Source organism: Halichoerus grypus, chromosome 4 (genome assembly GCF_964656455.1).
Source record: "Halichoerus grypus chromosome 4, mHalGry1.hap1.1, whole genome shotgun sequence".
NCBI lineage: Eukaryota > Metazoa > Chordata > Mammalia > Carnivora > Phocidae > Halichoerus > Halichoerus grypus.
The window spans coordinates 109,041,300-109,054,997 of NC_135715.1; the positions used below are offsets into that span (position 1 = coordinate 109,041,300).

Sequence of the window (13,698 nt, forward strand, 5' to 3'; positions counted from 1 at the left end):
GACTTAGGAACCGGGGCACCACTTGGTTGGTCCATCCGTGAGTGAGACAGAAGTATCAGCTCGGTGAATTGGAAGTGGCTTCTTGGCTTCCCAAGTCAGTAAGCAGAGCCTCCCGATGGTATGTGAGCATGCCCACACCGACTGCGGACCGCAGAGACCTAGGTTTTAAGTTCTTGCTAGAAGGCAGAGAAAGAGGAAGTTCCCTTAATGCTTCCCCGCTGCCCCTCCCCCTGCTACATTTTTAACCATGCATTTACCCCCATTAAATCAGAATTGATGAAACCTATAGAAATGTAGTAATGTTTGAACATTGAAAAGCACATTGAAAAATAACAATATTCTTGACTATACAAGGCAATTTCTTCAAATCGAGTGATGATGTGATGTGTGTTGTTAACCGTATCTATGCAGGAAGTGGTTTTATTTTAAAGTTTTTGTACTCACCCCCACCCCCTGCCTTTTTTTTTTTTTTCTTCCAGTACTGAAATTAAGCAGCATCCAACATAGGCCTACTCTTACGACATGTGACTCAACTTTACTGTTTTCCGTTTTTGTTGAAAGAGTCATTAACAGTTGGAAGTTGATGGCAGTTTCAGTAACAAGTGATCACCGAGAAAAGGTAAGTGAATTTTAACTTCATATTGAACAGGAAATTTAAGCTCGAAAATGTTTGGCCGTGTCCTACGCTTTTGTGTGAACATACAAATATTTCTACAAAAGCATGTTTTCACCTGTGGTTAAAACATCTGTTTGTTTCTTTTGGTGGAGAAAGACTATTCTTTTCATATTTGCAACTGTCAAATTCAAAAGTTCTTTAACAGAAATTACACTAGGATCATTTGCTAAGATTTTGTGCTAAAATGTTAAAGACAGATTAAGGTATAGTTTTAGTTTGGACATACTTTTAAAAATAACTACTAGAGAAAATACGGGACTTTGCATCTTTAACTGATGGTTTTACAAAAATGTGTACTGTTCAGGATCCAGATAATGAAAGATTAAAAAGGCACTTTGTAACAACAAGAAATAACATCTGAATTGCAACGTGAAAGATTTCCACTATAAAGTGTTGTATTAAGTTAGCATTAGAAATCCTTGAAAAGGTGTAGTTTATTAAATGTGTAGTTTATTAAAAAGCTATTAAAAAGCAGGACAGTTTTAAAATGCAAAAGAAAGCTCTCTATTATGACACTTGAGTATTTTAATTTTTTTTCCTAAATTGTATTTAAGATATAAGGTGAGCGAAGGGTTAGTTTCTATTTCATAAGCAAAACTCTCTGTTAAAAAAAGAAGATATAGCTGACTTTACCGAAGCTTACTTTTGGGAGAAGGGGCAAATTAGAGACATATTTTTGGTATTTATATAATTATATAATTTTCCTTCTTTGAGATTTTCCAAAATAATAACCTTAGAAATGAAAGGGATTTGTTAACCATAAAGTGATGAGAACTTTTCTTTTATATTGACTTCTTGCTTTTACAAAATGTCTTTGTGTTCTGTAACATATGTACAAAAAAATATAAAGTACTGTTAATCTCAGAGACAAATACCTAAAATAAATCCGAGTGTAGATTTTTGAAAGAATTTTAATAAGAGCTCCAGATATGATCCGCTCTTCCCTAATATTATTTTTATTGTGCTGTTGAATGGGGGAAGTGATGGCCCCATAACACCGATTTTTTTGTGTTATTAAAAAATGGTTACAGGGTTGATAAGTGGCAACAATTCTTTTCTTTTATTATCTTTTATTGAAAGACACATATAAATGTTTTTTGATATGGTCAATTTAGTAGGAAATTATTCGGCATACTAGTACACTCTATTTTAAGACCTCTTCAGTAGTCAATACTGAGGCTAGCTACTTGTTGACTATTAAAATGATCACAAAATAAAAGAGATTAGGACCTGATGTTCAATACATGTTTTATTGTTGGACTGTGGGGAGACCCTGGTAATATGCATTTGCTTTGATATTCTGATTAGCTTTTCAATTGGTTACATTTCCACACAATGGAAAGCATTATTTAAATCTGTCTTCAATATTGTGGTTCTGAACCTCTGCATCTACAGAAGCTATATAATTCAGATAGTTTGGGTTGATATGTTATTACTTTATTTCATTTCATTATAAAAGAAGATCACATGAATAAACATATGTAGTACTTACACATTAGCAAGAGTGACTATCCATATAAGCATTTGGCACTGAAAAAAGGTCCACAGTAGTTTTTTAAACCATTTCATATTTTTAAAAGCCAAATTCCTTGTTAAATGATTGTTTCTTGCAGAAACTGTCAAATTAAAATATAAATATCTTATGAGGTGTGTCTAAAAATAAGAATGAATTACGTAGCTTGGTGTGGATTTATAAAGAGCAACAATTAGAGATGATAGACATAAAAACTAAGACACTCTCAGAATTGTTTGTAAAAACAAGTAATGCATTATCTCTTGAATACACAGACCAAATCTTAAAGAGAGTCAAGTACAAATAAGATACTATAGGTTACTATACCTTTATACATTTTAAGTGAATAAATAAGAAACAAATTTTGGTGAAATGAAACAATGCAGAGAATCTCATTTGGAAAGTAATTTCAAAGCTGATTTATTAAAAGTATATCATGCTTTTCCACTTGGGGCCAGCATTCAGCAAAATTCGGAAAGGAGACTTTTTTTCTTTGATATTCCTCCTCTTATTCTTTTTGAATGCTTTGTTTTAGAGTGGTCTGCTTTGTCCCTAACTTAGGGTCTCGCAGCCTTGGTACCTAGAAGGACAGACCCCATTTGGGTCCTTCCATCCCACTCCCATTGTCCTTAAAACTTGCTCATTTATTTCCCGGAACTTAGAGCGTCTGATAAAAATAATCCATGTTCACAGGAGAAGGCTGCAGAGCTTTGTTTCTTTTTACTTCTTAACCAGGCCTCCCCTCCCTGGTATAATTTTAATAAGGTCTCTCAGCAGACAGATCCAAAGGAACAGCTACATGTTGAGGACTTCGGTCAAGTGTAGAGAATGATACCATGGCAAATAGTGGGGGGGGGGGGGGAATATTTGGGGGCAGGAAGAGTGTTTCATTAACCATTGGTCCTGCTATGGTATTTAAACACAGAGTGTCTTATACGAAGGGTTCATAGAGATGTGTCCATTTCTCTAAGATATTCCTGTATAAATATACACCATTCTTGTAGTGGATGAAAATTAATTGCACTATGCCTTAACACTATTTTAATATTCCCATACACTTAGAAAATATTTAACATAATCCATTGTTTAATATATATGCATTTTTAAAATAATTTAATATTCTGAATTTAAATCTTTGGGTACCAGAAGCATATATTTTTTTGTTTGCATTGCATAATACATGTTATAGAGTTAGACTTTAAAATATAAGTATTCTAAATTTCAGTTTAGAGTTGGCAAAATGCCTTTGTTTTCAAATGATAGAAAATGAGTTGAAATTAGTTTAGGCAATAAAGATAGGCATTAATTTGCATAACTGAAAAACCCAAGGAGAGCAAAGTCAGGCATGGTAGAATCCAGGAGCTCACACAGGATTAAAAGATTGGGTTATATTTTCTTCATTACCTAGCTCTTTTTTTTTTTTTTTTTCACTGTGCTATCAGCCCTCTCTGACAGAAGCTAGCAGAGTTGACAAGAAAGCTTCAGGTTTACATTTCACCTTTTCAGACTCTGTTGCAGAAGGTTGGCTTTCGCCTATCACCACAGTAAAGTCTCACACTGAGGTCTGATTGGACCAAATTTTGTCACATGACCATGGTAGAGCTAATCATTAACTCTAAGACACAAACACCATGAGTGACTGACTGGATTGCGTCCTAGGCCTTCTCTTGCATGGAGGAACCGCCCAAGTCTGCAACACATGTACTCTTAGCTGAACAGAGGTGTCTCCACATAGAAACGAAAATGCTTTCCCCAGAGGAAATGTGGCTTTATTTCTTATGGGTAAAAGCCACAGAACTCTACTATACAGCCACATATGGTCACATTTAAAAACAGTGCTTATTCAAATTATAAAATAAAAATTTCTCCAAACTTTATAATCAGACAGAAATACAGTATCAGTTTAAAGGTAGGTCTGAATGAAGCAAATGTTTCAATTAAACTGAATTTTTAAGTATTTTTCAAGAGCTACCTCATATATGAACACCTGTCTCAATATTTTTCTTCTGGAAGTTTATAATCTAGTATGACTGTTATATTAATATTTATAATACAAGTAAAATTTGTCCAGTACCATACGAGGATTCAGAAGTTCGTGAAACATTTTGTATTCCTAAGTGCCAGGCAATAAATTAGAGAATTTCCGGGTGTTATATCATTTGATTATATCCTATCAGAGAGATCAGGACAGTTTGGGAGGAAAGATTTGTAGTAGTTTTCAGAGAGAGCTAGGATTTGGGATTTGAGAAATATTCCAGAGAACAGAAAGGAGATACGTCCAGGCAAAAATGTCAGAGAATTTCCAAGGAAGAATGAGTTGTCTAGTTTTGTTAGCTGCAAGTATAGTAGTAGGAGGTAAGGCCAGAAAGACTGTTTGAGATCCTAGTAGAGTGGACCTGCCTAGCAGATTATGTTGAAGGGTTATAAGTAACAACAGTACTGCTTAGCAGGGGAAATACATAATAGGATGTCCACATTTTGCTTCTGGATGGGCTATCCAGCATTGGGATTTATTTGTTTCTTCCATATATCTCCCTGTCGGTGGCATACTCTTCAGGGCAGTTTGCAGAAATGGTTGCAGTCAGTGAAGGTTGATATTCCTGTAACATCAAGTGCTGGCTCCCCTCCCCAGGTGCCTTGAGGTCCTTAGGCTGTGGTTATAATGATTTTTTTTTTTTACTTTATGGAAGTATTTTTGTTTGTTGTTTGTTTTGTTTGTTTTGAATTTAAGAACAGGTGATGCAGCAAGATGGTTCAAATCAAAACCTAAATGTAAAAATTATAGAAAAAAATCTTTCTTACATTCCCATTTCTATATACCTCTATTCACACCTACCTTAACCCAACAGGCAACCACTTTTCATGGTTATTTTTTTTAAATCTTTTACAGTTGCAAATATGCATATATATAATGTATGTGCATAAACTCTCCTTTATTATATTAAAGGTAGCATATTATACACACCTCTCCACTTTGCTTTTTTCTTTTAGTAATATCTTAGAGATATTTCCACAGTAAAAATAGGAAACTGTTCAATTCTCTCTCTCTCAGTATTCTCTCAGTATTTCACTGGGTGGATATATCACAATTAAAAGAGTCACGGGTGTCTTCAATTTTTGCTAATGCAATGAATGTGTTAATGAAATTGTGTGTGTTTTAAAATATATCTGTGGGATGAATTTTCAGGGATACTGTTTGTTTACAAGCCAAGAGACAAAATAATTTTGATAGTTATGGCCATACTAACTTCAGGTTAGTTGTAACCTTTTGAACTTCCACCAGCACTTAGAATGCTGGTAGAAGCTCTGTAGCTTTTCCAATGGATTGTGTTGCTGAACTTTTCAGGTTTTGCTAATGGGTAGAAAATTGTATCTCATAGTTTTATTGGTATTTCTGTTACTATGATTGAGATTGAGCTTGTTTTTAAAGGATTAAAGGTCTACTTGTTTTTCTTCTTTTTTTTTTTTTTAAAGATTTTATTTATTTATGAGAGAGAGAGAGAAAGAGAGAGGGGGAGAAGCAGAGGGAGAGGGACAAGCAGGCTCTACGCTTGGCTTGTGGCTTGATCTCAGGACCCTGAGATCATGACCTGAGCTGAAACCAAGAGTTGGACACTTAACCAACCGAGCTACCCAGGTGCCCTTACTTATTTTTCTTAATAAGATAATGTATCCTTTCTCAATTGTATAATTAAGGACCAAAAGCATTAATGAAGTTCAAGCCTTAGAAGGAGATGTCAAAGAAGTAAGAAATTGGGGATAGCCTATGTAAAATACTCTTTTTATAAGTCTTGAAATAGGTAGTAGCTAAAAAAGGGATGAAACATGAATGTTGAAGTGAAGGAGAAGAGAAAAGAAATGGAAATGAAGGAAACAAAGGGAATATATCCAGAAACCTGACAAGGTGTCAGAGACTAAGACAGTTGGGTGTAATCACTACTTGTAATCAAGTAGGTAAGTTAACAGAGAAGTTAACCTGAAACTGAAGGGAGAGCACTTTAATGAGTGTGTATGTGGATGATGGGATACAAAGATGCACTGAGGAGACAAAGTTGAGGAAATATATGCTTCATGGTTCCCATCTCCTCTGAAATTGTAGGAAAGCTCATCTAATGAGACGGAATATTTATGGAATGCCAAAGAATAAGCAGAAAATCTTATTTTTAAAATTGGCCTTGTTGATTACACACAATACTATTGTGGGTTTAAAATTGATTTTCTCTTTTGGTGAGCATCAGCCCAATTCAATTCAATTCTGTAAATAATTTTGAACTCTAAGTACACTGGGTTATGCTAGGAATTATTGGGGACACAAAGAATCAATGTGCTATCTAGCCAGTGAAAACTTTTTAGGTAGTTTAGTGCACAAACACAAGAATTTAAGTATAAATCTATATGTATAAATGCAATGCTATAGAAATATCCCAGAACATTTTATTCTCAGAGTCCCAGACTCATTTTGCCAAATGCAATGGTCATTTACGTGTCTTCATATTATCTACTATGTGAGCTGCATTTGAGGCAATTGAACATTCCTGCCCTCTTAAACCTCTCTCTTCCTTTGACTCCTGGGGTATTTCATTCTTTCAGTTTTTCACCAAACTAATTGGATGCTCTTTCTCTGTCTCCTTTGATAAATCTTCCTCATCATTCAACTCTAAATATTGGAGTGCCTTGCACTCAGTCTTCAGATTTCTATCTTTTTTAGCCTTAGCTCTTGTCTTCCAAGTTTATTCCTAGGCAAATGTCTTGCAGTGCCATGAGTTTAAATATGATCTGTATTCTAGTTAGATCTCAAGATTGGAACTTTTTCTTAGCATTATAACTATAAATGCAACTGGCTACTCATCATCTTCACTTGAATGTCTCATCGAGATATCAAAATGAGTATGTTCAAAACTAACCTCTTACTTACTCCCTGCTTGCCCCCAACCCAACTTGCTTCTTCCTTATTTTCATCCATCTCAGTTAATGGCACCACCATTCATCTATCTGTTGAGGACAATAAACTAGAATTAACATCAATTATACTCTTACCCACACATTTCCTACCCCAAACCACATTCAATTCATCAGCAATAAGCAGAGCCTGCAAAATATTGACTTAGATCTCATTATCCTGTTTACTTAACTTTTCTCAATAGTGGCTCTTGAAAAGTTATATATTTTTTTCAGACTAATGGTTCATTATTTTTTGTTAATTTTTTGTTTGTTGGTTGGTATAATGACTTTTCCTCAAAAAAACTGCTAAATGAATACACTACAATCTGTGGCATGTAGTAACATCAAATTTTAGATAAAACTGCACTCCCTGGTTCACTTTCTACTTTCAAGTCAGAAAAAATCATACAAAACATATGGAGCAATTTTGGTTTGCACATGTTTGAATGAACTCAAGAAGGTTGAAGAGGTGGCAACTTCTAGAACCTTCCATGTAGGGTTTTTTGTGACCCTAAAGATGTTTTTCTGTGCTATAATTGATTATTAAGTACACTCTGTGGGCAAGAAAACCATAAGTCTCACAAACATTGAAAACATTGGTGGCTCAGTTGGTTAAGCGACTGCCTTCGGCTCAGGTCATGATCCTAGAGTCCCAGGATCGAGTCCTGCATCGGGCTCCCTGCTCAGCAGGGGGTCTGCTTCTCTCTCTGACCCTCCTCCCTCTCATGCTCTCTCTCTCTCTCTCTCTCAATAAATAAATAAAAATCTTTAAAAAAAAAAAAGAAAACATTGGTAGGGGAAATGGTGCAGAAAAAAATGAAATTTAATAAATAAAAGAAACATTTCTATATTACATCTTATATACACTTTATTTTTTATCAAATTGTTGCTATTATTTATGTAAGCAGATTTATTTTATCTATTCATATATTTTTGTATTTGTAAATGTTGGTTGTATATCTTGGGATTTTATTTAACAGCTTTTCTCTTAGGAGGAATGAATTAGACATTAAGCAAGGGGTAAAATGTATATTGAAATATCCCAAATTCAGTTACTTATTACCACTTCTACCACTGATAATACAGAATCTTCTTGACTCATCTCCCTGCTTCTATTTTTCATACCATAGTTATTTCCCAAGAAGCAGCCAAAGTGACTTCTTAAGATTTAATCCTACAACTTTCCCATTAAAAAAAATTCTAAATGACTTTCTATTATATTTCAAATTAGTTCAGGCTCCTTTCATGACTTGTAAGGCCCTCTCTTTCTCATTACTTTGCTTTCATTTTTCTAAACAGCATTTTGGATATGGGGAATTATTATTATTTTTTTTTGTCCACTTGCTTAGTGGCTATTTTCAACGTAGACTGAATCATCTATGAGCATATTGACCTTGTCTATTTGCTACTGAATATCTAGAAAGTAGAACATGGTAAGCATATGAAAAACACTCAGTGAATATTTGACTAGTGAAAGAATAAATGATATAAAAGTTGACTCTGGACTGTAGAGTCAGAAAAGGCTTTCTGGAGATTTGTGGCTTCCCTGGGTCTGAAAAAAATAGGATAAATTTAGGGGAAGAGAAGCTAGAAACATATATTAAACAAATGACACATGATGGGTATGTTTTGAGTAACCTCGCAGTGATGAAAGGTTGGATTGAAAGGCTGGATTCACTACATCAAAAACTAATGATGTACTTATACAGTGGCTAACTGAACAGAGTAATAATAAAAAAGAAAGCCTGGATTCATTATATACTACAGTGCCTTTCTGAAACTCAGAAGAAATGACCCACCATCTGAAAACATATTGCCAGAAACTGAAGGAAAACACCAATCATCTTTAAGCATTTAAATTTTAAGCTATTTTACTAAAACCATTAATTTTATGTTTACTTTAAATTAATTTCTTAAAAATGTAGAGAACTTTTTCTAGTCTCTACTGGTGTAATGCTGAACTTAGAACCAAATGAGATCTCTGTTTAAAGGAGCTCTGAAAGGTAGAATGCTCAGGAAATTGGGTGCTGAGTCAAGGGAAATTTTGTTCCTGCTCATTTATCTTTCGGCATTAGTTAATTTTATATTAGAATGGAAAGGCTAGAGTCTGAGCAATGGAACTCTTATTCATCTTTCTGCTAAAGGCACTAGGAAATCAAGTAATCTGAGATTCCATGTACTATTACCTCTTCATACCAGGATGGTTGTCTTAAGTGGAATACAGGAGAAAAATGAGTGTTGATTACCCTAGTGGTGTCTCCAACACTGTGGTAGGCACTATGGTGTTACAAAATATAGACAATGTTTTCTCATTCTCAAGATGCTTACGTTAACGTGAGACACTCATCAGTATAAATTAGAGCGGCACTGTTAATAATGAGCATCATAGCTATGATTACGATATTATGTATAATGCATGTTATATATTAGGTGTTTTGCCTACCTAATAGTATCTGATAGCCACAAAAATCATGTAAAGAAGTTAGTACTCCCATTTTAAAGATAAGGAAGTTAAAGGTAAGTGGCTAAGTGCCCAAATTTACAGAGCTATCTGGTAGAGTGTGTCATGATTTAGAGGCGTATCTGGGTTAAATCCATGAGTAGACAAAATCCATGTTATTTTCACTATGCCATGCTAACTATTTCTAAGCCATTTAAGTGTCAGCAGTTAAGCAGTGCTGGACTTCATTCGTGAGGCCCTAGAGTCTGAAAGTGTCTAAAAGGATCCTCCTTTGTTTGCTGTCTAAAACGATACCGTCTGTGGAAGACCTTTTTCTTGTTTGCTGCATATATTGCCTTCTGTGGAAATGTTATACAACATGTGACGAAGAAAACATTTTTTTGCCTCCATTTCTGTCATACTGCAGGTGCCTTTTCTATTTCTTTTTTCTTTTTCCTGTAAACCTATGTCTCCCCTCAGCCCACAAATCCCCCAAATACTTTCTTAGACCATGCTGTCGATTATGAAAGTAACTAGCTACAAATGGTTATTCGGTATTTGAAATGTGCCTTGTCTAAATTGAGTGCAAAATAACCAGATTTTGAAGATGTAGTACAAATAAAAAGAATATTAATAGTTTTACATTGATTATATGCTGAAATTTCAAAATTTTAACATATTGAATTAAATAAAATATATTTTTAAAGTTAATGTAACCCACTTCGTTTTTCTCCTGTAATGTGGTTGCCAGAACATTTAAATTTTTTCCAGTTACCTGGCCTGAAATTAAATGAATGAATGAATGAATGAATGAATAAATAAATAAACTTCCTCAAATATAGTCCTTAAATTTCTGTCTTTGCTCTTGGCTTTTCTCCCAATATTGTTCCTCATTTTCAGTTGTCACTTGATGCCACTCCATGGAATCCCAACAGTAGTTCAAACTGATTATGTCTCAAGTTAGCCCCTAATCTCCCCACAGAATCCTTCTCTTTTTCCTGCTAACTTCAGTTAAGATGTCCCTATTCCTGAAATCACCTATACAAGTAAGCTTGGAATCTCTATGGACTCCTGGATACTACTTATTCCATACAACCAATCAGTTGCCATGTTTTAGGGGCATCCATTTCCTTCTTTCCATTTCATTTATTGTCACAGTTACTAACTTGGTCATCCATTAAATCTTGCCTAGACTATGGCCAAAGGGGTCTTACTTGCTTTCATACTCCTGTTTCTCTTACTCCTTTACTTTGCCTATTTCAGATTCACTTCATGTCATCAGGGTGCTGGTTTGGTTCAAGTTAATTAACACAAGTAAGAATATCTATTATCTATTTATGTTCTATTTAGAGGTTTTTTTTTTAAAGGCTTTTAAAAATTTTTTTATTGTTATGTTAATCACCATACATTACATCATTAGTTTTTGATGTAGTGTTCCATGATTCATCGTTTGTCATTTAGAGTTTTAAAAGTGGTTTTACATACATTATTTTATGTGATCATTCAGCAAGCTAGTAAGAAAAACAAGAGCTTTTCATAGATTTGATAGAAGACAATGAAATATAGAAAAATTAAATTGTTTCAGGACATGTCAAGAACATTTTTCCTAAGTGTTTCCTGATTTCTGAGCCTGTGCTCTTAATATTTTATTATCACTGTAAGGAATAAAAAAAGTTCTGGAACAGAATTTGGTCAATTGATTGGATGGAGAGAAGAGAATGAATGGTCCTACAACCTGGCATTTGGTGCCTGTCTGAGAGCTCTGGGCTCCCCCACTTGCTAGATGTCATCTATGGTATTTTGTACAAGTTACTTAATCTCTTGACGACTGAATTCCCTCATCTATAAAATGAGGAGTTTCCTCACAAGATAAAAAAGAAAATAACCTATGTAAAGAACTTTGCCTAGCTTTTGGTACAAAATAATTGCTTTAAAAAGGTTAAATGTAGTATGAATAGTAGCTGTAGTAGTAACGGTTTTATCAGGTTCTCTAGAATTAAATGATGACCATATTTTTCCTTCATTATGATATAAAAATCATGGCAGGATAATTCTGGTTTATTTCAATTCTAAGTATTATGATAACATTATGAAACTCATCAAGAGCAATTTCTTGCTATTAGTTTCATTTCCTCAGTACAGCTGTGTGGGGGAATATAGTATAGCCATGTGGAGGAGAAGAAAGAAGGCTCTTTTCTTGTTTATTTACCAATTTTTGGTTGATATGGAAATTTTCTTTCAAGCAGCTCAAGATGTGTCCTCACTGAAAATACCCTTTAATTTTGAAGAATTAATCCATCACACAGAGCAATTTATTTATTTATTTATTTATTTAGGCAGCAAAGTTTATTGGGCAATAGTACAAAGCTCCCAAAGAGGGAGGGGACCTGAGAGGGTTGCCCACACAGAAATTATTTATTTATTTATTTATTTATTTATTTATATTTTTTAAAGATTTTATTTACTTATTTGTCAGAGAGAGAGAGACAGACAGAGAACACAAACAGAGGGAGCATGGCAGGCAGAGAGAAGCAGGCTCCCTGCTGAGCAGGGGGAGCCCGATGCGGGGCTCGATCCCAGGACCCCAGGGTTCATGACCTGAGCCTAAGGCAGATGCTTAACCAACTGAGCCACCCAGGTGTCCCCACACAGAGCAATTTAAAAAGTGTTAGAGAATCATTGACTCTTGGACTTGAAATTAAAATGAAACAAAGAAAAACTACAGATAAGGAGAGAGAAAAAAAGTAGAATTTTCCTCATCTATTTTTATATTATATCTAATTTTTCCTAGGGTGGTAAGGTGGTGACGTAAATGGTTCATGAGGCAGATATGCTGGAGTCCTAGCAAAGTGATTCTGAAAAGGAAAAATAAGAAAGAAATTTGGAAGGTCCAGGGTCTAGGTTGCTGATCCAGTTAGAGAAGAATTAGAACTGTTTTGTTTTGTTTTGTTTTTTCCCTGGGGAATCCTGCTCAGGATACTATGTACGGAGGTTGAATGACTCCATCGATCTCAGTCCTAATTCTGAAAGCAGTCAGTGTGAGGACATTGGATTAATGAAAGCAGGTGTGGCCGTGGCAAGTGACGGACCAAATACTCAGTGGCAGTGGTGTTGTCCTTGGAGAACTGGCTCTATATCCTACGGGCCAGAAGTCTAGCTCTAGGAAGGGGGATTAGCAAGTGGGCCATAGTTTCAGAGTGAGAGATCAGCTTGAAAGGAAGACTAGAGACTGGTCAGCACAGCAGATGGGTAGAGAGCAGGATTTGAGGCTGGGAAGGTGGGGAAGGCGAGATACAGTGATTGTTCTGACTTCCCCTGACCGTGGTGCACTGTATCCTAGGTCCATTTGGCATCTCTTGATGTGGGGAAGTAGGAAAATAAGACAAAAAAAAAAAAAGAAAGAATCCAGTGACTCTTGGGATTGGGAATCCCAATCATTCTAATATGGTGGCCAACCTGAACTTGTTGGAGATGCTCATGGTCCTGGGGGAGTTAAAGACAGGGGATTTCAGGCAGATACCAGATGCTTGTAATGCTCCCCATACAGTACAGAGCAATGCTGACAAATATAGTGTCTGATGTTAAAGAACCCACAGCCAATTTTATAGTGTCTGATGTTAAAGAACCCACAGCCGATTTGGTCAGAAGAGACGCACAACTCAAATAGAGAACAGAAAACAATAGAAGTCGGGATCTAATTATCTGCCAAAATGTAATAGGAACAATGAAGGAGGTCAGAGCAGGGAGGGGAGAAAAGGGGAACTTGCTTAGCAAGAGCAAAGAGCACAGCACAGTATCCTACTCTTGATAATGTGAGATCAGGCTGAAAAGCTATACCGATAAACGAGATAATATTCATCTCTGGGGAACCTCTTTCTAAACCAGGGGTGCAGATACAGTCTCTTGGTTTTGTTCTCCACTTCTAATTCTACCGGCTTGGACTGAAAAATAATAAAATATGGAAAATGATACCGATTCAGCATGCAGCAGAAAGAGCTGTATGCGAACATCAGAGGAGCAGTACCCCTGGAGGTGACTGGCGCCACAAAGGCCCACAGACCCGTCAGGATATCTATGCAGATAAAGTAGAAAGGGAGAGAACCTCTGGATCAGAGAGAACTTGCCCTG

General features: G+C 35.6%; 1 protein-coding gene across 2 annotated transcripts in view; it reads left to right on the forward strand.

Annotated features, from left to right (window-relative positions):
* Positions 1 to 462: 462 nt before the first annotated feature.
* The window catches only part of ARHGAP15 (Rho GTPase activating protein 15), a 599,115-nt gene continuing 585,879 nt past the window's right edge, over positions 463 to 13,698 (forward strand). For both annotated transcript variants that reach the window (XM_036090857.1, XM_036090859.2), the window contains exon 1: positions 463 to 619. The gene's annotated coding sequence lies outside the window, so the exon portion shown is untranslated. The remainder of the gene's footprint in view (positions 620 to 13,698) is intronic.